This window comes from Mycteria americana, chromosome 7 (assembly GCF_035582795.1).
Source record: "Mycteria americana isolate JAX WOST 10 ecotype Jacksonville Zoo and Gardens chromosome 7, USCA_MyAme_1.0, whole genome shotgun sequence".
NCBI lineage: Eukaryota > Metazoa > Chordata > Aves > Ciconiiformes > Ciconiidae > Mycteria > Mycteria americana.
Genome location: NC_134371.1, coordinates 37,652,888 through 37,677,384, shown reverse-complemented (window position 1 = coordinate 37,677,384; position 24,497 = coordinate 37,652,888). Strand labels below are relative to the sequence as shown.

At 38.9% G+C, this 24,497-nt stretch overlaps 1 protein-coding gene across 6 annotated transcripts in view; it reads right to left on the bottom strand.

Annotated features, from left to right (window-relative positions):
• The window catches only part of RABGAP1L (RAB GTPase activating protein 1 like), a 260,477-nt gene extending 241,591 nt beyond the window's left edge, over positions 1–18,886 (bottom strand). Inside the window, exons 1-2 of one of the 6 annotated variants that reach the window (XM_075507880.1) lie at positions 18,708–18,886; positions 17,833–17,915 (exon numbers count right to left, since the gene is read on the bottom strand). The gene's annotated coding sequence lies outside the window, so the exon portion shown is untranslated. Of the gene's footprint in view, positions 1–16,677; positions 16,696–17,832; positions 17,976–18,338; positions 18,488–18,707 lie in introns of those variants that run through there. The other 5 variants (XM_075507874.1, XM_075507873.1, XM_075507875.1 and 2 more) reach the window with 5 other exon arrangements.
• Positions 18,887–24,497: the final 5,611 nt, after the last annotated feature.

Here is a 24,497-nt window from a genome sequence, read left to right as displayed (position 1 = left end):
AGACCCCTACTACTGAACTCATAAGTCTCATTTGTTTTGATCGTCCTTTCTGATGGAAGAGCTGAAAGTTAAGAAGGTAAGAATTTATTCTTGATTGCCTTGGTCAGAACATTAGACAGTTGCACAGTCTACAATCATGTTAAGTTTATTCCCTGAAGTTAGCAGGAGACAATCCTGGAGCTGAATGCTGTCTCAGAATACTGACGAAAGAGGTTTAGCATTTGCTTTATCAGTTTAAAGTTACTGGGAGGGTAGTAACCAGCAGAGAGGGACAGGAAAGTCAGCAAGCAGAATGCACCTCAGCTACTTTTGCATGAAGTCCAGCGGCTTAATTTAAGCTGCTAGTGCAGTTTAGTTCCAAATGAACAAGCGTGGCCAAGGTGTGAATACACGTTCTGTTCTGCCAACAGTGCTCCAAGGATTAAAACCTCAGACCAGATGGTAACTTCCCAAATCACCAGAGCCAAGAGTCAAAACTACTCTTCCAACAGCACCTTCAGAAAGATGACAACAAATTGTGCTTTGAAAGTTCTCTTCACAGTAAGAAATACTGTGAAGTATGTACTACTACTGCAAGGAAGTAATTTCTACAAAAGAAGCATCTTGAACAGTCATGCTCTTTCCTATAGAGAAGATAATTTTTGCTCCACACTTTGATGAACAATACCATACAGGAAAAAAAAATCCAGAAACCCAGCAACAAATACATAGGAGGAAATTGTCCTAAACTCAGCTAAATAAAGCCAACTATGATAAAAAGATTTAAAGTTTTTAAAGTAACAATTTCAGAAAGGGCTTTCTGACAAACAGATTTTCAGACCAAAGGATTCTGGAGATACAAAGTAATTAATCAGACTTACCTAGTTTTAAGGGGGATTGCTCTGAAGATTATCTTGAGCTGTAGTGATACTACAATGACTGAAGAAAATCTGTTGCCTTTTTTTTTTTATTATTGTGTAGTTTTGGTCAAGTCACTTCATCTCTCTGCTGTACTTCAGTTCCCAGTGTTTTGCTTATAACAAAGTCCTGGACAAAATCTAAGCCATACTACTTGGAATATAGGGGTTTGGGGGCCAGAGACCAGAACTTACTACACGTATGTACATAGGAGGCCCAAACCTAGCAGCTTCCCTACTTCGTTCCAGAAAGGCATCCCAGGTTCACTGCAGCTCCCTTTATAAAGCAGCCTAAGTGGTTGAAGAGCAAGAGAAGCTGAAGAACAGCAATCCTGGAAGACCTAGGTGGATTCAGCACTGTATCAGAGTAAGGGACACAGGACAGAAATGCTCCTAATTCCTTCCCTCCCTAACTCTCCTATGTATTTCATATTGAATCCCAACTTGCAAAAACACATCACATACAGAAGGACAAATACCTAGGTAGTGATGTATGTCCATGGGATTGCTGGGCAGAGTAGCTCAAGACAGGGCACTGCTGGCAACACGCACTCACTATCACAGGAGAAAAAGAATCAAAGGTAGGGCCACTGACTTTCCAGAAGGGAGCTGCTTTGCAGACCTAATTAGATTCAAAAACTTCCTCATCAAACCGGTCCCCAAAAATAAATACTATTTTTTACATGAACCAGTCTTCTGAAGCAGTTACCAGACATTTTTGGGTTTACTTCCAGTTTGTGTTCAACAAACATTTCAAAGTCACTGCTCAAGTTCACCGTTGGGTTGGGGGGGGGAGGGAAGTCTTTTGATTTTGTTTCAGCATTATAACCAACAAAACCAACAAAAAAATTGATAAGATGTAGAGCTATGAAATAAAAGGAAAAGACAACAGAAAAGCAATATAAATGTTGATCTATTTTCAGTAAGCAAGAAGAAACATGTTTTAAAAGGAAGCTTCCTGCCTTCTTGAAAGACAACAATCCATAGCAGGCTAATTCATACTTTCTTTTATCAGACAAACAAAATTGGGTCCCGTATTAAAGATAGGCTTTCAAAGCCATATAGTTTGCCTGATGCTCTCAACCCCCAAACAAATTACTGGTAGATAAGTTCTACCTATTTCAGAACTAAGGTTCCTCAAGGGAATCTCTGGGAACTTTCTGAAGAGGAAGGTCCGATACACCTATGCAGAGATTCATCTTCTGCTAACAGATGTCTGCAGTACAAGTGTACATTGAAAAGCATAGTTTATTCCCCTTTTTTGAGCCACACAATACAATGTATGACAACAAAAAGAGCATTAAACAAACTGAACTTGAAATCACAGATGCTACGTGACTCAGATTTCTAGGTTACTGAAGTGATGTGGTTAGAATCTAACTTGCTGCTTAGGAAACTGGACAGACACTGACAGTTACAGACACACAAACACACATATAACTGTCTCGACCACAGCATCTTACTGCTAAGAAACGTGTCAAAACTATGTGTAACCATAGCGCTCACCCCATGAGCTTGCTAATGTTAACAAGAGGCATACAGAGCTCGCACCCCTATGTGCTTGTTAATGAGAGGCATATCCTTCCCAGAAAGCTAACAAATGCTGCAAATACACAAAGCTTTAGCTTTTCCATGCTTTTGCACTCAAGGACTAAACAACCCTATAAAATTCCTTGTTATAGTGTATGTTGAAGCAATACCATTAACCACCTTCCCCAAAACCCTCTTCTTCTCTATGAATTGGGTGGACACATAGGCAGAAGAAAATCCTAGGTTTCATAAAATCAGTTTGTGTAAATCTCACTGGACAACAACAGTACTATAATTTTATCCTTAATCTCAACTTCTCATTGTGTAATCTTTATGTAAGAAGCTAAGTTTCTATGTTTATACTAACTACTGGTTTATTACCCATAAATTGTTTCCCAGTGTCTTATCTCCTGCAGTGAAAGACTATGTAAAGCACATATGGGGAAAAACAAACAAACAAGCAAGCTTGGCTTACTGATACTGTTTCCCAAGATTAAAATCAATCTAATACAGAGATGACTGCTGTATCACTATATTTTAAAATACCTAAACCTATATGTATATAAAGATTCTTCTAATTTCCATGAAAGCAATGTTAAGACAAAAGTATGTCCAAAAAAACAACCAAACAAACAACACACAACCAACCAAAACCCCACAAACAAACAAAAAACACAACTAGAAAGTAACCACATAGCTTATTTTGGCAACACTGACTCCTTTGTGAAAGCAAACTACTACTATGTAGGCAACAGCAAATAATTAGCCTGTTCATAGACTGCAAACTGTTTTTTAATTGTTGTACCAGGTGCCTAGATACAGAGGTTTTGCAGGCTGTTTTTACATGTTAATCTTATAGCCAAGGAACAATAATTTAAGGAAAAAGACTCAAAAGACAACTACATAAACAAGAAAATGTCTGCTCTCCCTCAAAAACATGCTAAGTCCACGTCTTCTCACATAAATTCTAACCAGCACTTTTTAAACACATTGCGTTATGAATCTGAGACATTTATTATAAGGGAGAGAAATGGATTTCCTGACTTGAAACTCTGGATTACACATAAGCCACTGAATCACTTAAACATTACAAAGATTCATAGTTTGGAGTCGCTCGGGGAAAAATACTGTGTTTATTCATCTAACTTCAAGATCATCAGGGTGAAGAACCCTTCTAGAGGAATGGTAGGCATGTGGTTGGTACTTCAGTGCAGCATGGCTCAGGCAAGGAAGGGGCTGACATTTACAGCTGAACAGAGAAGCACCTTCTCTCCTCTTCAGCAGAGATCATAAATCACTGCAAGTCAAAGGCATGAAGGAAGATGAGAAGCAAATTTTAAAACAAAATAAAACCACAGACCTGAACCCCTAAAATTTACATATTGGGTAGAAGAAACATCATGAACACTAGATGAAATACCAGTCCAGATAAGTGAAAGAATATCAGGTAAGCTGCTAGCTACAAAGGTAGCCTCCCATAAGGGTGGGTACTTTTTTTTTTTTTTTTTTTTTTTAATTTGTGCAGTTTGAGCAAGTAAGAGTCATGGAGGACAAGCTACACCCTAGACAAAACAAGAGTTAAAAATAAGGTTGGGGGAATTCTTTTTAACAATTATTTAAACAATTACTGAGGCCTAAGATTTGTCCACACACAGAAGTCAGTGGCATAAGAGACATTAGTTGAAGAACAGACTACACTAGCATATATGCCTCTTGCTGACACATATTAATTTATGCTGTTTACAAGCATAATCAATGCTAGCTAATCCAATTAGTGTTTAACCAATTTAAGGAAATACATTTTATTTTTTGCCAGTTAAAAGAAAAACCTTTCTCCTCCCTATCCCCTTCCACAAAGTACAACTTAGAAATAAGTGTAAATAAGAAGGCTTCTGCTACTCTAGAGATGTTATTAGTCTTCATGTCTACCTTATTTAAAAAAAACAAAACAAAACAAAAAAAAAACCAAAAAAGCAAACAAACAAAAAAAACCCCCACACCCCTACATGTCATGTTCTGGCAAACAGGTTTACTCGGTAGCCTACCAGAATTTCAACAACTAGCTTAAGCACAGTAGCTCATTCTGCCTCAAGGATAAAGCAAACAATGCAAATAAAGCAACTCTAGTACACTTTCACACTGTTTCCATGTCATCAACTAAGCACTAACACTTCAGCTTCTTGAGCCAGTAATTAATTTTTAACTTTGGAAAATATAAAGTAGCAACAAAGAGTATCCAATTTTTCATAGCTGGAGTTTGACAAACTTGGGTTTCCTATGTTTTTTCATTGCTACATCATGCTTGCAGGCAGCATTCAAATTGAAACTGAGCACCAGCCAATTTACTGAACTGTACGGCCACTCACTCAAAAACACAATGACCTATATTCCAGAGGAAAGCAGTAGCATAATACAATAATTGTTTTAAAGAGATTATTTCATGGTTTATTCCTTAGCAGTAAAAATAACAGTGTTGGTCTAATTTAGCCAATGGAACAACCTCTCTCTATTAAATATACTGAATATTTCAAGCAGGTATTTTCTCTACAAGCTATTATTTCAGTAAGAATTACATGATGTAAAGCAAAAGAGACCATATGGAACAGCAGTATGATACAATGCAGTAGTGCTCTGGGGTGCCAATCTTTCTCCTCGCCAAACAAGTGCCTTATAAAGTGTCACTTCTGACATCAGTGAAACACACAAGAAATCTTGATTCATTGCCTGGCACCAACTACCTTCAGAGTTAGGAAAATCCTTGTTCCTCAAAGCCAGAATTGCAAGTTATGACAATTGTTATCTTGAGATTTGCACCATGCATTTCGGGAATATTAGGTTTTGCAGATTTAACTTGAAATCACAATGTTTTGTTCTTAACCACAGAAGCTACCTTTATACTACCAACCACAGACAATGAGATTCCTATTTCTCATAATATTTCTCAAAAACTGTTAAACTGTAGTCAGTCCAGCACTGCACTGTGGGATGGACCAGACAATGTTTCATGCTCTCTTCTAATCTCATTTTCTTTAGATATTTTTCTTCATCTTAAGTCTTTCATTCTAGTAGTTGTCAAAGGCAATCATTAGTTGTAAATAAATAACCACACCAGACTTTTTTTGTATTATTCAGTTACAGATTTTCCAAAATCACAAGGACTATAAGTTTTGATTTGACAGCCATCTAGACTTCTACTGCTTTTGTATCAAAACTGTACAGTTTCAACAGTGCACTCAATACTTTATAAGGAAGAAAAACATTTCCTTGATAATGTGAAACAAAATCAAGCTTCTTGTTAAAAATAAATACTTCCACATACATTATACACTTAAAACCCTTTAGGATCCAAGCTAAGATCTTAAATTGTCACTTGAAAAATTAAATATTTAGATATGACATGAAAAGATGGAGAGAGAAATCACAGTTATTTTAAAGACCAAGATCAACTGAAACCTCCTGAAGTTAAGATAACTGCTTGAAACTGAGAAATATAGAAAGGTGTACATGACAATTAAAAGCCACACCAAATGACCCTCTTTGTAACTGTTGCCTCTCTTAGTCCTATGCATGATGAAATGTAGTGGTTCAACTAGCATTCTAACTTTTATTTGACCAATAAATTCATAATGCCCTCTGCATGCCAGAACTAATCTGCTGGCATTCCACATTCCTAGGGCAAGTTTTTATAAATATATTCTGCGATGCAGCTCTACTGCTAATTTCAAAGGCCTTGACAGGTTTTAGAAAATGGAGAATGGAAATTCATAAAAGACAATAAAACTGTTTTCTTAATAGAAAAATGATCTTCAGGTGGTAAGAACAGGTCAGTATGTAATCAGATATACCTGGTACTAATACACTACTCTATCCCACCTAATCACATTAGAATAAAAAATTAAAAAAAAAAAAAAAAAAAAAAGGCTTTCCTTCACTTTCTGCTTTTTCCATTTAAAGTCTGAAGAATCAAAACAATTTGCTCATGTCATTGATCAAGAGGAGAAAAACAAGGCTTGGCCTCAATGCAGATCGCTGTTAAAGTTTTCCAAAGTACCTAAACTCTTCTAGGAACTGTTATGAGATGTGTGTATGAAAGTTTCTGAAAGACACATACCAAGGAATAATGCGTATCTTCCTGAATTGAAACAGAACTTTTCTTTTTTATGACAGTGTGTTCTTTGAGAATATTTCTCTGTGTGGTCAACTTCACTAATCAAATTATTCCAAATCCATTCTATAATTCAAGGAAGAACTACTGCTTGGAAAGGTAGTATGAAAAAATCAGCTAACCCCTATACAAAAGCCTGTTCATTCAGTTAATAAACTATTAAGAATACTTTCTAATTCTGACAAAAAAATTACTTGACCTAAAGGAAGTATCATTCAAAGCTGTATGATCAAGTATGGGGGGGGGGGGGGGGGAATCACACAAAGAAAGATGTTTCTATTGCATTACTTCAAGTTACCTTCAAATTCTAACACAAGAACGGTATGTGCATATATAATTTCACACTGGCAGATTGTGTACGACCTTGATTTTCAGAAAATGCACGACCTTGATTTTCAGAAAATGCTACGCATAACGTTCCCTTCCAAAACCATTTTTCATACCAAGCCCTGGAAAGCTTAAGAATTTCTTAAGCTCCATATTTCCTCCACAGGCTGCCTGAAAAGGGGAATGGGAAAGAGAAATAGCACGCGTGCCCTTTTTCCAAGACACAATTTCTCTTCTTTTCATCCCAGACATCCATAATGATCAGAATTTATTTTTCCTCCTAAAGGATTAAAGAAAAAACTAACTTAAAAAAAAAATTTAAACCCATCTAATCAAAAGACAGGTATGATCTTTTGATCACTCTATTTACCTTCTTGTTTTAAAAATTCCTTGAAACAGCTAACAAGTACATCTCAAGGTATTATAGACTCACAAAAAGCCACCTCCAACCAATGATTACAAGAAAGGCTTTCAATAGATAAATTAATCTGGGACTGCCAAATAAAGTTTTTTGTTTGTTTTTGCAGCTTTTTTCCAGTAATCACATCTGGTAAGTAGAATTGCTTTAAAGGATAAATTCTATGTTAAAAACACCATGACAAAAAGACTTTTTAGATCCTTCTTATGGTGAAACTACGACTGGGCTCAAAGAAAAACAGCTCAACTTTTTTTTTTTTTAATAAATAATTTTAGCCTCTTGGCCAGATCACCATTGTCTAGATCTTATGCACCTTGTTCATTAAATTGAATTACTCTTATTGATTATATTTGGTGTAAGCCTCAGGCTAATCTAGACCAGTCTATAAAAATTACAGAATAACCTCTTGCTGGGGAAAAGGTATCTAAAATAATACAATATAGTTGCTTATATCATCACCGAGTATAATTGAAAAAATCTTGCAAACAGCTATGACAGAACTTCCATTAACTTTCTTGATGCAATCATATTGTCTAACATTACCCAACAACCACGAACAAAACCAGTATTTGTCTGTTGAGACAGGCTATCCAGAGTAGCTTGAATTTTAAGGGTTTTATCAGACTTCTAACTTGATAAATTCACCTGCTTACATAAAACAAGAAATCCTGAGAAGCCAAAAAGCTGTATCTGCAATTGCTATACCTTTTTTCTTTTTTTTTTCTTTAAACCACAGTCTCTGTCTCTCAAAGTTTATGATAGCTTCCCAAATATAAGCATGCTTTACTATCAATTTCAACACAAGTGATACATGGTTGTCATTAAATGCAGATATGAAAGTTTACTATCAATGTTTACATACTAAATACTTCCACAAAACATTTTTACTTCTGGAAACAAAGGGAGGAAATTACAGGCAACTAATCTAAAATAGAAAATTCACAGAAATGTGAAGAAGTACGAAAGGTCATGTTCTACTAAGTAGTTACATAAGCATACACTTTCCACAACAGTATTTTCAGCATACTAGCTTGGTCTCCATTAAGGGAGAGCGTCAAGTTATGAAGTCCCTAAACACAGTACAAGCTAGCAAAATAACAAACACACAGTTAAGAGACTGCAACTAGCAAAGGTGGGCTACCCCAAACAACCCCAGAGGCAAAGTGTTAGAATGGGTAATGCTGGCACCACCAGGGAAAAACCCATAGAAGAATTAAACCATTTACAATACAAGGAATCCAAACACAAAATATGAAGTGCAACCTAGATGAGCACCAGCATTCCACCACACATCCAAGTCAAAGCTGAATCTTCAACAAGCCCAATGAAGCATCCAAGCCCTATCCATGCAAAATCAAAAGTTGGCTGTTCAGAAGCCCCAGCTAAACAGACGGTACTAACTGCACATCTACGCTGCGTAAGAATGTAATGGCACCTCACGTGAATTTTCTGGGAAGTGTAGAGAATAATGCAACTACTTTTCCCATACCCTACAATAAGACCCCAGGTGTTCACCTATTACCAGAAAGAAAAAAAGCAGAATCACAAAGGCCAGTGAGAGAAACTGGGAAAGTACGCTGGAAGAAGGATCACTTGTATTTGTCATACTATAACCTTTGATTTCTCTGGCTACTATCAAAAGCTAGATAATAAACTACACTTCAGCCTGACCCCTTTATAATCAGTCTCACTTTCTGATGTCTCAATATGATGAAAGAAAAGAAGAGTCAGAAAAGGGAAGCTCTAAGGGTCAAAGGCAAATATAGCAGACAACAACAGCTATGGGGAACTTCAAACTTCATGTTAGTCTTTTGGGGCTTGACAAAGTATTTTCTTGGACATTTTGATCAACTCTTTCCCCTCTCCCCTCACATTTTTTATACATCCCTATAGCAATAAACAGTAACAATTAACATTCAAAACAATGTAAAAAAATCACCTACTGACTTTTCTACAGTGCCCTTAGTCATTTTCATTCCTCACTCTTGTTTCCTCAAAATCATTGAACAGTTCTCTCCAAGAATAATTCCAGCTAGCAGTTCCCAATTTCTTGGAAGTTTATACTGCCAACACTAACTATTAACAATTAGGAACAAGTATAACAGGAATAAAAATATGTTTTTATGATAGAAGTGTACATCTATGAGCAAACACAAACTCTGTTTACATGAACAGAAAGGACTAGTATCTCCAAGGACTAGTCTTCACTGCACCACCTGATCTGAGTTCCAATTCAAGTTTTACTCCCAGACCAACTGCTGGCACATACAAAAAGTTCTCTTTCAACTCCATTGCTGTTTTGCACTCCAACGCTCTCAAACACTTAAATCCAAGCTGAAAATGTTGATACTTACAAGCTACAGATATTACATTAATATCTTGAAGAAGCAGGCGGTGAAGAACTGCCTAAAAAAGCTGCAACTCTTCCCACCTTCTCTGCTAAGATTGCATAAGTATCTGGGCAGTCACACACTGAAAAAAACTGGACAGCTTAAGTGACTGACAATTAAGAAGAAAGGAGGATTAGAGCATTTCTTCAGCCAGTTCAGCACTGGACTACACAAGCACCTATGTTAGCACAATAAATGTACATAACACAGACAAAACCAAGCAGCTACAACTGGGGGCAGCTATTGCTTATGCAGCACTGCCACCAAGAAGTTACTTGTAAGAGTTCTCTTCAAAATAACAGGAAATAGTGAAAGTATACCCCAGCAGAACAAAATGAAATAAAGGGTTCACAGAATGGAAAAAAAAAAAAATTTCCTTTTTCTGCCACATGCATTTCAGATGGCTCAGTCTAAATCATATAATCTAGTATTTGTCTCTCACTAACACCTAAAAAAAAAAAAAAATCAGGCTCCTATGAAAAAAAGTATCAGTTTGTAGCATTCAAACTCTTAATAAAGGGAAATATACCAGTACCTTATTTAAGTACAAATACTCCAAATTATTTTTGCAAGCTTATTTTAAAAGTTTAGCCAGTTATTTAATTTCTCCACCTAATTCTAAATTAAAATTCTGGATCTTGTATTTTATATCTAAATACACACACACAAAGACAATGCATTAGATTATTTGCATTTTATTTTCACACCGATTTGCCTGAAAAGGCCTGAGAACTGAAAAGGCATAGCAAAGCCTTCATCCTAAATTAAAATTTTGGGAGGGGAATAAAGGGTTAGCAAAGAGAAAAAATTAACATACAAACCTTTTTTTTTATTGTAACGTATTTGTTAGAAATACAAATGTGTGTATACAATATGTGTATTGGAACATATCTGTGGATCTCAGCAAAACCATTTTGTCTAATTTCAGAAAAAACACAATAATAGTTTGCATACACAACAGAAGCACAAATTAGAACCATCTTACTTATTATGCTGAAATAGTAGATAACAAGACTCTAGATCCCTGTCAAGTGCAGTAATCAAGTCAATATATCTAAATTGAATTACTTTAAACTGTTTTCCACTGGAGAAATTTCAGAAAGTGCATATTGCTGTAGAATTTATAATCAAAACATTCAAAAATACCTGGGGACATGCCACTATTATACCACTGTAAGGCCATAACGCTACATGAGTAATTGTGCCGAATAGAAAAGCAGTGTATTTCAATGTAACTACTTTTTAAATAAGACATTACTGGGGAGGGGGTGGTGGTGCACTTCTAGTTAAGATAGAAACCTTACAATAAAAGGGTCTATTTGCCTAAATAGTAGTGAAGATTATCAAGATGAACTAAACAATTATTTCACACTAAAAGTCAATCCTTAGATTCTCAGACAAAGCCTTAACTCTCACTCTTTCTTTCCAAAAGGAAAAATAAGGTTAGCCTATCAAATGCATGGACAACTGCAACAGATCAGCATCTGAAATATGGTTCCTACCCAAAAAAAATCTGGTGGTGTGTCTTAAGGTACATACAACAGACATGACCTAATCAGAAAGGTCAGCTATACATGAATTGAAAGTACAGCTACTCAACTCCATTCAGCACCCTGAAAGTACAGAGGTTTAAGGCTCACTTACCACTGACAAGAAGTGTAACTTCAAGACTGTTCCATAACTACTAAGTTACTGTCCTCTGGAAACTTCTAGCTTATTCTTGCAATACAAAACTTGCCATACAGAAGTTTTGGTAAGGAAAGAATTAAAAAAAAAAAAAAAAAAAAAAAAAAAAAGAGATAATGTAAGAGACATTCTGACAACTGTATTTGCCTTTAAGAAAAGACCAGGGATTGGTCATGTATGAGAAGTTACTCAAAACTGATTCCTTACATTAAAAGGATTACGACTCCATGAGTTTTATAGCAAGTACTGAGAAAGGAGTTCATTGTCACTTACACTCACATCCATTCCATGCCTCACCCGTGCTACTGACTTACTACATGATGTTGAGCAAGTTACTTCACTTCTAAGCCCAAGAGTAACATGGAAATCATACTCAGCCACTTAGCAAATGGCCTTCAAGATCCACTCTTAGATTCAGTCACTGACTGAAATCCTGTTCTAACTGACAATTTACCGGTTCTTAAAAATACCTTTCACTTGCCCTTTTTCTGCCCTTTGACCTTTTCTTTCCTATTTAGAAATCATATGGGAGATACTAAGAATTTGAGGAATTAAGCCAGGGAGTTGTTCACCATCATGAGTTATGGGCTTCACTGCAAAATGAAAGATCACATTCAAAAGGCAAATGCGCAGACGGCAATTTTACTATGAACTACAGTAGTTATTGAGCACTGTTTTGCATAGAAATGTAACTCCACTCAAATACCTTTCTACTATATTAGAAACCAACTCAGAACTCCCAACTGTGCTGAAAAACATATTTCTAGACCGAACAGATGTCAAAGACCTGTTCAGACAGAAAAGCTAAACCAGTAACTGACATACCTGAGCCTATAACCAAGGCTTTATCTTGGTACTGCTAAGTCAAAAAAAGTACATCAGCACAAATCACAACACTTATACCGGTTAAGAAACTGCAAGCAACATCAAGAACATGCAGAGGGTTTAAACCAACTAAGAACTGTTTGCACAGATATAACTCAACAACTCCCTCCCTTTTCTTTTGTTGAATAACTTGAGAAACATAAAACTCAAAGATAACAACTGAGGGGTAGAACGAATGCATGAAAAAAATTATCCTCCACTACACATTTAAAATGGTTCAATTTCCAAAATTTTGTTTTATTCCAATAATTTCTAAAATAGATATATGCATTGACAGAAAAACATAAAATGAATTTCAATTTAAAGTACTTATGTACAGACTGCATTAAGTTAAATATTTATTCAACCATCTTGCTGCTAAATATCAACACCTCCTTTTTATCTACAATGCACAAAAAAGGGAAGGACATACACTGAAGCTGTAAATTTCTACCTGGAGTTAATTATTTTGGGGGGAGGAGGGGAAGAGGTGTGGTTTATTTTTCTCATTGTTTTGTCTCCTTGGCACAACAGTACAAGTTGCACTCTACATTTTAGACAGGATTGACTCCCTTACCAAAAGAGCTTGGTAACGCTTACTGCTTGCTTAGGAGAAACTGACATCTTTCATTCAAACATTTCATGCTGAGGCTAGAATCATTTATTAACCAAGACTTCAAAAAATTTCTTGTCAAAGTTTTACACATTTCTAGATATGAAGGGGTAAAATTAAACAGTTTTGATCTCTGCTTCAGAAGCACACAGAAGGTAGAAGCAGGGAGAGGCTACCCAAGAAGAACACAGAGACACAGCCTGTGCATGCAAGGATGGCATCAGGAAAAACCAACATCCAGCCGAGCTAAAACTGGCATGGGATGAAGGGCAACAAGACAGGACTCCTGTATCAGCAGCAGAAGGAAGGCTAAGGAAGAAGTACTCCCTCTGCTCAGCGGGACAGGGGACCTGATAACAAAGAATATGGAAAAGACTGACATACTTGATGCCTTTTTTGCCCCAGTTTTCACTGGTAAGGTCCACCCTCAAGCCTCCCAGACCCCTGAGCCTAGTAGCAGAGTCTGCTGGAGTAAAGAATTACCTCCAAAAGAGGAAGATGAAGTTTGGAAGCACTTCAGGAAACTGGAAACACACAAGTCCATGGAACCAGATGGATGCATCTGAGAGTCCTGAGGGAGCTGGCCAATGTCACTGAGAGACCACACTCTATGACTTTTTGAAAGGCCATGAGACTGGGGGAGGTTCCTTATGATGGGGAAAAAGGCAAACTTCAAACCCAACTTCAAGAAGAGCAAGGAGGATGATCCAGGTAACTACAGATCAGCCAGCCTAACCTAAGTCCATGACAGGATTAAGGAGCAAATCCTCCTGGAAACCATTTCTATGCCCAAGAGGGATAAGAAGGTGATCGGGAATAGCAAGCATAGATTTAGCAAGGGAAAACGATGCCCGATTAATACAATAGCTTACTGCAAGGAGACGACTGGCTTAGCAGATGATGGAAGAGCATTGAATACAGAAGGCCATTAACAACAGTCTCCCACAGTATCCTTACAGACAAACTGGTGAGACAGGCACTGGGTAAGTGAGGAATAATGCATTCAGGAAATTGACTGGACTGCTGGGATGAAAGAACAGCAATCAGCAGTACCAAGTCCAGTAACAAGTGGTTACAATCACATCCCTCGGGGATTACCACTGAAACCAGTACCATCTGATGTCTTTATTAATACCCCGGATGATGGGACCAAGTGTATCCTCAGCAAGTTTGCCAATGACACCAAATTGAGCAAAGTGGTCAATGCTCTGGAGGGCAGGGCTCCTACTCAGAGGAACCTGGACAGGCTGGAGAAATGCACTGGCAGGAACCTCATGAAGTTCAACAAAGGCAAGTGCCAAGTCCTGTATCCGTGACAGAATAATCCCGTGTGACAAGACAGGCTGGACACTAACCAGATACAAAGTGACTTTTGCAGAAAAGTACCTGGAGGTCCCAGCAGGTGTAAAGTTGAAAACGAGTGAGCAGTGCGTACTGTTGCCAGAAAGAAGGCCAAGCACACCCTGGGCTGTATTAGCAGGAGTCTAGCCAGCAGGTCCAGGGAAATGATCCATCCCCTCTATTCAGCACCTGTGAGACTGTGTTTGGAGTACTGGGCCCAGTTTTGGGCTCCTCACTACAAGATGGGCACTGACACACTAGAGCAAGTCCAGTGGAGGCCACCAAGCTGGTGAGATGGCAGGAGCACATGACGTACAATGAGAGGCTGACAGAACTGAGTTTGCACAGCCTGGAAAAGAAAAAGCTCAGAGGAATCCTTATTGCTGTCAAGTATCTAATGGAAGGGTGCTGAAAAGACAGAACTGGATTATTCTGGATGGTGCACAGTGACAGGACAAGAGGCAACAGACACAAGTTCAAAAGTAAATTCCAATTAGCTTGGGGGGGGATCACTAGGAAGTGATCATGGAAACAGGTTACCTAAAAAGGTGTTAAGGGTTGGAGCAACCTTATCTAAATTGCTCTTGCTTTAGTTTAAGCAGGGAGCTGGATTAGATGACCTCCAGAAGGCCCTTCCAACCTAAATGATTCTATTTCATTAACTTATTATTTCATCTGCCTACGATTCTATTTCATAAACTTTCATTCAGCAATTTTTGTGTCAAGTTTATCACTTCATATATTTAAAAATTTCAGTTCTGTACATTTAGTAAGCATGCATCCAATGCAGTCCACAAAAATGTAAACATCTCTTATCTACTTGCCCTTAGAACTTCTTCCCTTTGTACCCCTGTGCCTCCCCCATAACTAGGGAACATAAGTTTTCAGCATCAGAACAGTTTTGCACTTTTAAGCTTACTTGATCTAAAAAAACCCACACTTTCTTTGATGTCCTGAGTCATGTTTCAGGGATGACAAGAGTAAGAAAGCAAAGGGCTGTGACTCATCTGACTTTGTGGCAAAAATTAATTTTTCCTCTGTCCACTTAAAACCATTAGGAAGACCCTTGTCCCTGCTATTCTTTCCAAAGAACAAGAAACGTCCCACCAAATAAACAACATAGTAGAGGTTTTCCACAAGGGCCTTAATCATCTTTCAGAGTAATCTATTTAACTAAGCAGGTTTTGGAAAACAATTTATTTCTTTATTTAGGTACTGTTTACAAACAGTCACCAAACTAACTACTTTTTCAGCTTCACAAAGTCCCCTCTTGGAACATTTCTGATATCAAAATTAACTAAACACCTTAAAAACAATGGAGGTATTTTCTATTAATCTATACGTAGGTTTTGTTTCTTTTTAAAGCTAAGAGTACAGAAAAAGGGGAAATAAATCAATTTCAAACTCTTTTCAAATATGTCAGGCTTTGCTTATGAACCACGACTCTGTCAAAGAAGAAAGAACCCCTTCAGCAATCCGAGTTACAATAATGGCTCCTTTAATAGCTGTACCAGTATAACAGAGTAAGATCGAGGCTGGAACAAACTGCCAAAGGTACAAATTTCAAAAAACACATCTTACTAAAATATACTTGAAACCATCTTAATCTCCATTAAAAGGACATCTCTCTGAAGCTCAGTGTTAATACTTGAAACGTGTATTTTAATATTCACTTAGAAGGTCAAAATTAAAATTCATGGGGAGAAACTGAGAGCTATTACAGGAAAGATGAGTATAGCTAGCAGTCAAAAGAGAAAAGAAAAATCCAGCATTGCACTTTGACACATGTTTGCATCCATTTGTTTAAGAGTGGTACTGCTTTTGATACCAAGATCAAAAGTGCCAATATAACATATCAGTCCGTTGGCTACATAAAATGGGTATAATCCAATGACAAATTAATCTAGACTGGAAATCAGAAGGTGTGTAATTACTAAGGTCAGTCAAGTTTGAAACAGCCTTCCAATTATAGCAGAAGTAATAACAATATACAACTGATTATTTTTAAATTAGAGCTGAATAAATTTATAAAAGCCCCTGTCTAACAATGCCTAGATCATTCCTTGAAATTAATGAATCAAAAAAAGTTTAGAGAGAAGAAAGAATATGCAAAGGAGAGAGCAGGAGAAAACCACAGCTACTTCTGTGGACACATGGAAGAAAAATAGAGACATAGAGGTGGCTCTTAAAAAGCAGCAGTCCATTTAATGTTGCTGAAAGTAAATAAAAAAGACAAATTACACCATGGCTTCATAATCAATGTAAGGCACTACTGACAGAAGAATAGCAGCTCCTACCACCCTTACTATCATTTGCTACCTTCACCACAAGTGGCATAAGCCAATGAAAAACACAGAGTAGCTTCTTTTAGCAGTAGTGCCTTCTTATGCTAACTTACTGACCATAAAACCATGACCCAGGTAAGTGCATCACCCATTGCAACTTACCTAACTGTATCAGGACTGCAGTTATGCTCTCCTCCCTACCAACAACACACTACTTCCTCCTCTGGACTGAGACAATGTCCATATGACCTGGTAAGTGCGCTGGTTCAGGAAGTTGTTCTAACCAAAAAGTAACTCATGAAGGAAAAAAAAAGAAATAAAAGTACTACTTTTTGACCCAATTAGTTCTCTTAACTCACTTCCTGGATGTGGAAGTCCCATTGATGACACAAGGGAAGGAGCAGCCACAACTCAGACTGTCTTCAAACGCACCAGGAACTTGGTTTCCACAGAAACCCACATTATACCCTGGATCTTTTTGCAATCCCCTTACTAACATTACCAAATCTTAATCTGTGAATCACTTTTTAAGGACCAAATGCTATTTTTAACCAAGCTATATATTTCACTGTAACCATCTTAAAGAAAACACTGCAGAGTACTTGCAATAATGCTCCAATTTAGTTTCAATTCTTACAACACCAGAGTCGATTTGTGCTTAGTGGGTGTACCTATATTTGTAGTTCCTTCAAATTTAAACTGCAAGCTAACCTCTTAATTAGTATCGTTAATACCATATAACCCACATAAACAAACACTAGTGGCTACAATCCTACTTAAAACCTAGACACTGGCATAACTTGCAGAACGAATCTTATACCCCCAGTAAATCTTCGTAAGATGTGGAGCATGAGTTAGTCTGACAGGTACTCAAAATTTTGGCCTGTATCACAGAAATTCAATCAAATAAAGCCACATTACCTTTCCAGAATTTAAAGGGATAAGAAAATGTTGCCTGTAACATCACCAAGATCTCTCTTTGGAGACAAACGGACAGCTGCTCTTCTCCAAAGTTTTATTTGAAAAGTCACTGACATGGTTGTGAGAATACAGCTTGACAGTGAAAAAGAAAAGCAACGCTTACCTAAGCAAGCTATTTCTTATTTGTTGCTGGATTTGTTTCTGTTTTAAAAAAAGTCGACACTTTACAACTTTTTTTTTCCTCTTACACAAAAGAACAGATGCATACATGCATGCAGCTATGAAATGTGAGGTTATGATTTATTTACAACACTATCAAAAACAGGCAATCTTAACAACACAGCTTTGAAAGAGTGACAGCGAGAGCAAAGTACATGCCACACTTCAGAAACTTACAAACGAGCAGAGTTGCCAAGTCCATTTCATTCAGAGTGCCATACTCACTTCAGATAGTTTCAGCAGGTTTTGAAGTACTCTACCTAAAGACAAGGATTTTTGTACCGGATCACAGTTAGGGAGGGCCTAACTGTGGAAGGGGGCTTGGAAAAAAAAAATAAAAAGAGAAAAGGAAAAAAAAAAAAAAGCAACTAACCCCACAGAAAAACCAAACGTGGATGAATTTGAGCCATGTAGACAGCAGATTTAGGACAGTAGTTTGCTAGTTTTGGCTCTTGGGAAGTGACTTCACTTTTCCCAAGGAGGAGGAGGAAGGGAGATTAACACTTCCACAACCCTCTCCCTTCCCTCACCACGAAAACAACTTTATTTTTTAAATCCCCCACTTTCCTCCAGGTCCGCTCCTCCTGAAGCGGCATTATCCAGCCGCGCACAGGGAACTGCCCCCCCAGCACAAACACAAGAAAACACCAAGAAGCGGCACCATCCCCCGAACAGCCACGCACCTCGTGCCTCCTCCCTCCTTCCTCCGCCGCCGCCGTGAGGGGGGCCGGGGCAGGCAGCCGGCGGCTCCCGGGGCCGCGCAGCCGGGCCGGATGCGGTGGCCGTGCCGACAGGGCCCGTCGAAGGAGGAAGCCACCTCAGGTCACTGGGCACTGTCACCCCGTGACACGGGGCGGGTGGGGCGGACCGTCGCCTTCCTCCCGCCCCGCCGGTTCTCCTGAAGGAGCGACGACGCTTCCCGCCTCCACCCCTCACGAGACCCCCATCTCCTCTCCTCTCCTCTCCTCTCCTCTCCTCTCCTCTCCTCTCCTCTCCTCTCCTCTCCTCTCCCCCCGGCGAAGGAGGCCCGAGGCAGCGCCCCCCTCTCTCACCGGTGGCAGCCAAGCTGTCCTCCCCGGTCTGCCGCCGCCTCCAGCGCGTCCTCAGCCTGCCTCCGCCACCGGCTCTCTGGTCAGGGGAGCGGGGAGGGGGAGCCCGAGCGAGAATGGCTCGGCGGGCCGCGCAGCCGCCTCAGGGCCGGGCCAGCGCCGTCCACATTCCGGCGGCGGGTGGATGGCGGAGCGGGCGGGGGCGCGCGCGCGCACCGCTCCCCTCTCCCCTCCCCCCGCTGACACGGCGCGAGCGCCGGCACCGAGGGCGGCCGGGTGGAGCGCGACCGGCCGTTACCCGCCGCCGCCACTACAGCCCCCTCCGGGCGGGCTGCTCGGGCGAGGTGGGGGCCGCCGCCAGAGTTGGGGGGATCTGGTGGCCGAGAGAAACTCGGTGTGCGAGCGGCGGCGGGTGCGAGCTGCCCCGAGTCAGGCCGCCTCCGCGGCTGGCCTGCGGTGGGACCGCTGCATCCTGACGGGGCTGGTTGTCCGTCGAGGCACGAAGTCGGTCTTCAGGTTCAGCGTGGCTTCATGGGAGTGCCTCCTTTGGAAAGCGCTTCTCTTCGGCCCTTTAGAAACGATCCAGCTCGCAGGAAGGCTGATGCCTAAACGCGTCCTAATTCTTGACCGCAACTGAAGAACAATGGAAGTGACCTACAAATCATGGTACTCCTTAAAAAAAAAAACGACGACTGTTGTTTACGTTTGCCTTTTGATTTTGTACCCGTCTCACTAAGCGGTAGATTGTCTTTGCTTATCAACAGTGGTTTTGTATGGTTAAACAAATATTTAATATTTAAATAGTAAATATATGTGTATGTTTAAATAAGTGTCAGCATTGTTTATGTTTAAGTAAAATATGTTTAAATAATGAAAGGCTGTCCTCTTAGTTTCTTTTCTCTCTTTTTTTGTCTTGTGTGTGAAACAAATTACATTTAAATTAACCACAAAATTTGTACAGCTTGCCTGTGTTCTTTCCATTTCAGATGTGGATCAGCAAAAGCTTAAAGGAATGTCAGACCACAGCCTTAAATAAAATAACTTTGTTGCGTGAAAGCCAGTGGGCTGTGTCCAGTCACCCTGAGACAGCCAGATTCGCTGTACAGGTGCTGTTTGGACATTGTTTTCTTGTCACCGGGGTTGAGAGCTGGAAACGCTGTGCTCCTCAAGATGACAGCAAGATAGCACGTCTGCTCCGACAGCTTATGTCTAAGTGACAGGGGTGTTGAAAAGCAAGGAGGCCGGCCGCAGCGCTTCTAGCTTCCCCTCCTGTCAGTGCTACCTGCTGCAGAGGTGCGCTGCTGGGAAACTTGAAGCACAATTACTTGTACCAGCAATACCACTGAAGTCTGATTTTGGAAATCTTTTTAATTCACTGTAAGAGCACAGCTACTGAAAGTTGATACGTCCAAGTGCTTAATTCTCCTTAATGTTCATTTGTATGCTGTAAGCAAAGCAAAGCAAATTCTGAATATGCAAACAAGCAGAGAGATGGTTTGTTACGTGGTCTTTTCGCATTGTAATGCTGTAACAACCCAGTCTCAAAGCTGGCAAGGCGAGCAGACAAAGGAGAGCATTTCCCAGAGACAAGAAAAACAGGACTATTTGGCCAGTTGTATGCTATGCCAGTCCCCCAGTTTGTTGTTGTGACTGTTACGTTATCTTTCCTAGTTGTCTGCAGCTGGTGTAAATTCAATTATCTTCAGATTATTTTTATCACACCGCAGGGTCCAGATAAACCACACAAGCGTGGGGAAAGAAGAAAAATGAAGGGAGAGGAGGGGAACAATTTTACTGAATATTACAATAGAGGAATAGTAAGAAAGTTTCCCTGGCATTGTAGTCAGATGCTGCACACTTATGTAAGAATCTGGGTAATAAACAGGAGGAACTGAAAGTCATTATAGTCATAACCAAAATTATTAATAAATTGTCATAACTGGTTATTGTTATGGAAATGTAGAGTTTGTTCAGGAAGCATAGGTAGGAAAAAAGGAACATAAGGTACAGAGCTAGTGCAAATATTTGGATAATGGCAAAAAGGAAAGGAAAAGAACAGTGTCACAGCAAAGACCCATTAGCAACCCACAAACGAAAAAGATCAAGTGCATGGTACTTTAATTTGAATAAAATCATCCAAAGCATAGGAACTGGTGATAATGAGACTTGAAAGAGCAAGATACCTACCCAGAAAGGAATCTGGGAGACTATACAGGTGATGGCGGTCATTAAGTAAGTTAATGACTCTTCAAAAGGGAAGGAAGGAAAATCAACAGACTTGAAGAAAATAAGTTTCAGTAAACTCACCCTTTGAATGCCAAATCCCACTGTAGCAAATCTAAGGAAAGTTTGCCGTTTCCTGTAGAATCAACATGAAGGCCGCAAACAGACCATCGCAATGAGAAAGCAAGCTAGCAAGAGAAGAGTCTGGCTAAATCTAAACCATTTTGATGGCTTGCACCTTTTGAAAAAAGCAGAATCTAGGTTAAATTATTAAAACTGACAACAAAGTGGCTGTTGTGATATGTAGGGAAAATCCAGAAAGGTTAACATACAAAATGAGCTAAAACTATCAAAGAGCCATAGAACGTAACAACAAAAAGCTTATGTGAAAGATTACCAGGGAAGAACTGACCTGCTCGCAGGTGGGTGAGGAAATTATTATCAAGTCATGTGAGGAAGACCAAAGCCTCATTTTTTTTGCTTTGTTCTTCTCAAAAACATCAGCTGTAATCAGATGGCTTACACGGTTAACATTAGCAACATAAAAACAAATGATCAAGCTAAACTAAGGAAAGAAAGAGCATCTATTCAAGTAAGATGCTTACAAAAGACACATGCCAGATAAGTTTCAGCCAACATATTTAGTGAAATGGCTAAGCAATCTCAAAGCTCTGAGCAATTACCTTCAAGAACTCAGAAAAGATAGCTGAGGTTCCATAAGACCAGGAAAAAGGAAATGGTGCCTACCTTAAAAAAGAAAGAAAAGGATGGGAATCAGAGGCCAGTCAGCTTTAACTTCGTATTAGGCAAATTACTGGAAAAAATCATTAAGCAAATTATTTGTAAGGCCTTGGATGATAAGATTAATAATAATCAACAATAATACCTCAAAAACAAATCATGGAATCTTGACTTCAGCAAGGCTTCTGATGATGTATCACCTAATACTCTCATAAGAAGGATAGAGGAGCATTGGCTTCACCAAACTTATGTGAAATGGGTAGAAAATGGCACTCAGAAGTAGTGTCAAGTGATTCACAACCAAGTAAGTTTGTAGCAAGTGAGATCTCCAGATACTTACATCCTGAGTCCTGAACTGCTTCTGTGATACAATAGGATAGAGAGTATTTTTATCCTATTTGTGGAGGATATCCTGTTTGGGTGAGAGCTGCAAGTATTTTGGAAAATATAATTAAAATTTAACAAATTATGACGAGTTGGGAAAAGATCTGAAGTAAATGGGATGTAATTCAATAAGGTGAGAAACTACTACATATAGCTGGGAATAATTGACTGCAAAAATGTAAGCTGGAGACAAACTAGCTAAGCAGTTACTTTACCTTAAGAAGTCCTGGTTCATAGCAGTTCACAAATAGAAAATGAGTCAACAGTGATTTGGTGTTGCAAAAAATGTGACTGCTTTACTGAAACGTAGAAAAAGACTGTCAAACACAAGAAGAGCAAAGTAATTCTTCCGCTCCACTGAGCTCAAAAAGGCTTTCAGTGAAGAATGGTTCTCAGTTTTGGGCACCTCCTTTCAATTAGAGATCTCTCTGGAGAATGTAAAGAACTACCAGAAGTCTGGACAACTTGACCTTGCATCATACTCAAGTATGACTAAAAGAAGTTCAGCTGGACATCTGAAAAGTCAAAGACATGTGAATGTACAGCCTAGAAAAATATGAGAATTTGTGTAAAGAAAGCAGTCTGTACGTACACAAGAGAAGTGAATACACATACCAGCCCATCTCTTTGATAATGGAAATAATTTTTTGCTGCATAATGAACTCTCAAGCTAAAACACTTAATGAGACTTTCTTTTTTAGCATATTTAAATCCTCATATCCTTAATACCCTGTGAGGTGTAGTAAAAATTCTGAAGATGTAGAGCATTCATACATTAAGAAAAAAAAAAATCACTTATTTTAAAATCCACCAAGAAAAAAAAGAAATCAATGCCAGGCCTCTCCTGCATTATCCACTACAGGGAGCTGAAGCGTAGTACTGCTGGACAGATGGTGATAAAGGAATCCAGTTGTGCACTTAATTGGAGCTATAAAGTCCATGTGTATTAATTTCCACAACCTGGCCTCTACAGAGCTCACATCATATAAATATTTGTCTTGATAGACGGAATTCCATTTAACCTTCTCTGAAGGATAATGGAAAGCCAAGGTCATCCAGCCTGTGCTCTGAATGGGCATCTCCCGCCATCAGTCCTTCTGCCACTGCCAGAGACCTGTCTGTATGAACCTGTCTGAACCAGGGAGCTACTGGGTCTGTCTGGGGAGGCCTGAAAACAGGCTTGAAGAAGAATTCCTATTTAGGAGATAATTAAGCCTATCCCCATAAATAATAGGAAGAAAGTATGTAGTTCAGAATAAACCCACCAAATTTGGGGGCAGGAATGCTGGGAAAACATATTTACACATCGATTTCAGAATGTACTAGTGTGCAACTTGTATGGATGGCATGGTGCCAGCAACTTTTTGTATGTTTGTATCATTCTTGTTAAATCAGAATTTCCAAAATAAAAATGAAACTTTAGTGAGAGTTTGTAACTGATCCTGCTGTGGTCTTTTTCTCCCGCAGCTTAGGCACTAGCATTATCCCAGGGACCTTGCCTCAGATCTTTACAGTATGTTTGAGCACACTAGCCTAATATATTGATCTCACTGCTGCACTAAGCTTTAAAACCCAGAAAAGCAAGTGACTTCTTACAGCTTTAGAACTAGTAGCATTGTAAGGAAATACTTAGGAATAGCTCATGCAGTGACTTTTCTCTAGGGAGGTTTGATACCCTTAAAATCATAGGGCTGGTGCCAACCATCATATGCCAGAGGTAAAACGGAGTCAGATTCCCTTCTACAGGTAATTAATTAGTACTTGAACTTTATGGGAAGCATTTCACTTTTTGAAGCATTTCACTTTATTGAGACTTTCTAGATAAAAACTGTGGAGAAGTTAAGTTCGATGTATTAAAGATGTTCAGCACATTCCAATATTCTAATTAAACAGTGACACAGCCCTAAATAAACACACTGTCCACATAATCAGGAACAGAATATAGATAATCTATTTTATAATGTGGTTGTTAGTTTCCCATATTTGGTGGCTCAATAGTACGGAAATGAGTTTACAAGTTATTTCTGACAGAACAAATCGATAAGAATCTGACCATGGCTGCAACTGAAGCAATAGCTTATTTTCAGCAGTATTAAGTGGGAGAAAACACACAGAAATGTTGTTTCTAGAGTTTTAAAGATGAAAATGTGGCCTTTGTATTGTTACAGCTATAGACTGAATTTCCAAATTCTTTCACCTTTAGCTGCCTCAAAAATCAGTATTATTCTATTTTACAGAGAATAAGTTGAGATCTACACTACCCACAGTCACTCAGAACTGAGACAAAATGGAATTTAGTCCTGGATTCCTAATGAACAACTATAAAGTATTTTGACATTTTAATGAGATAGTGTATAAATGCATAACCACACAAATCAATTTTAATTAAAAGTGAGAACGTGTCTACTGAGATTTCAAAAATTGCCAACATTCTTTTTGTAGAAA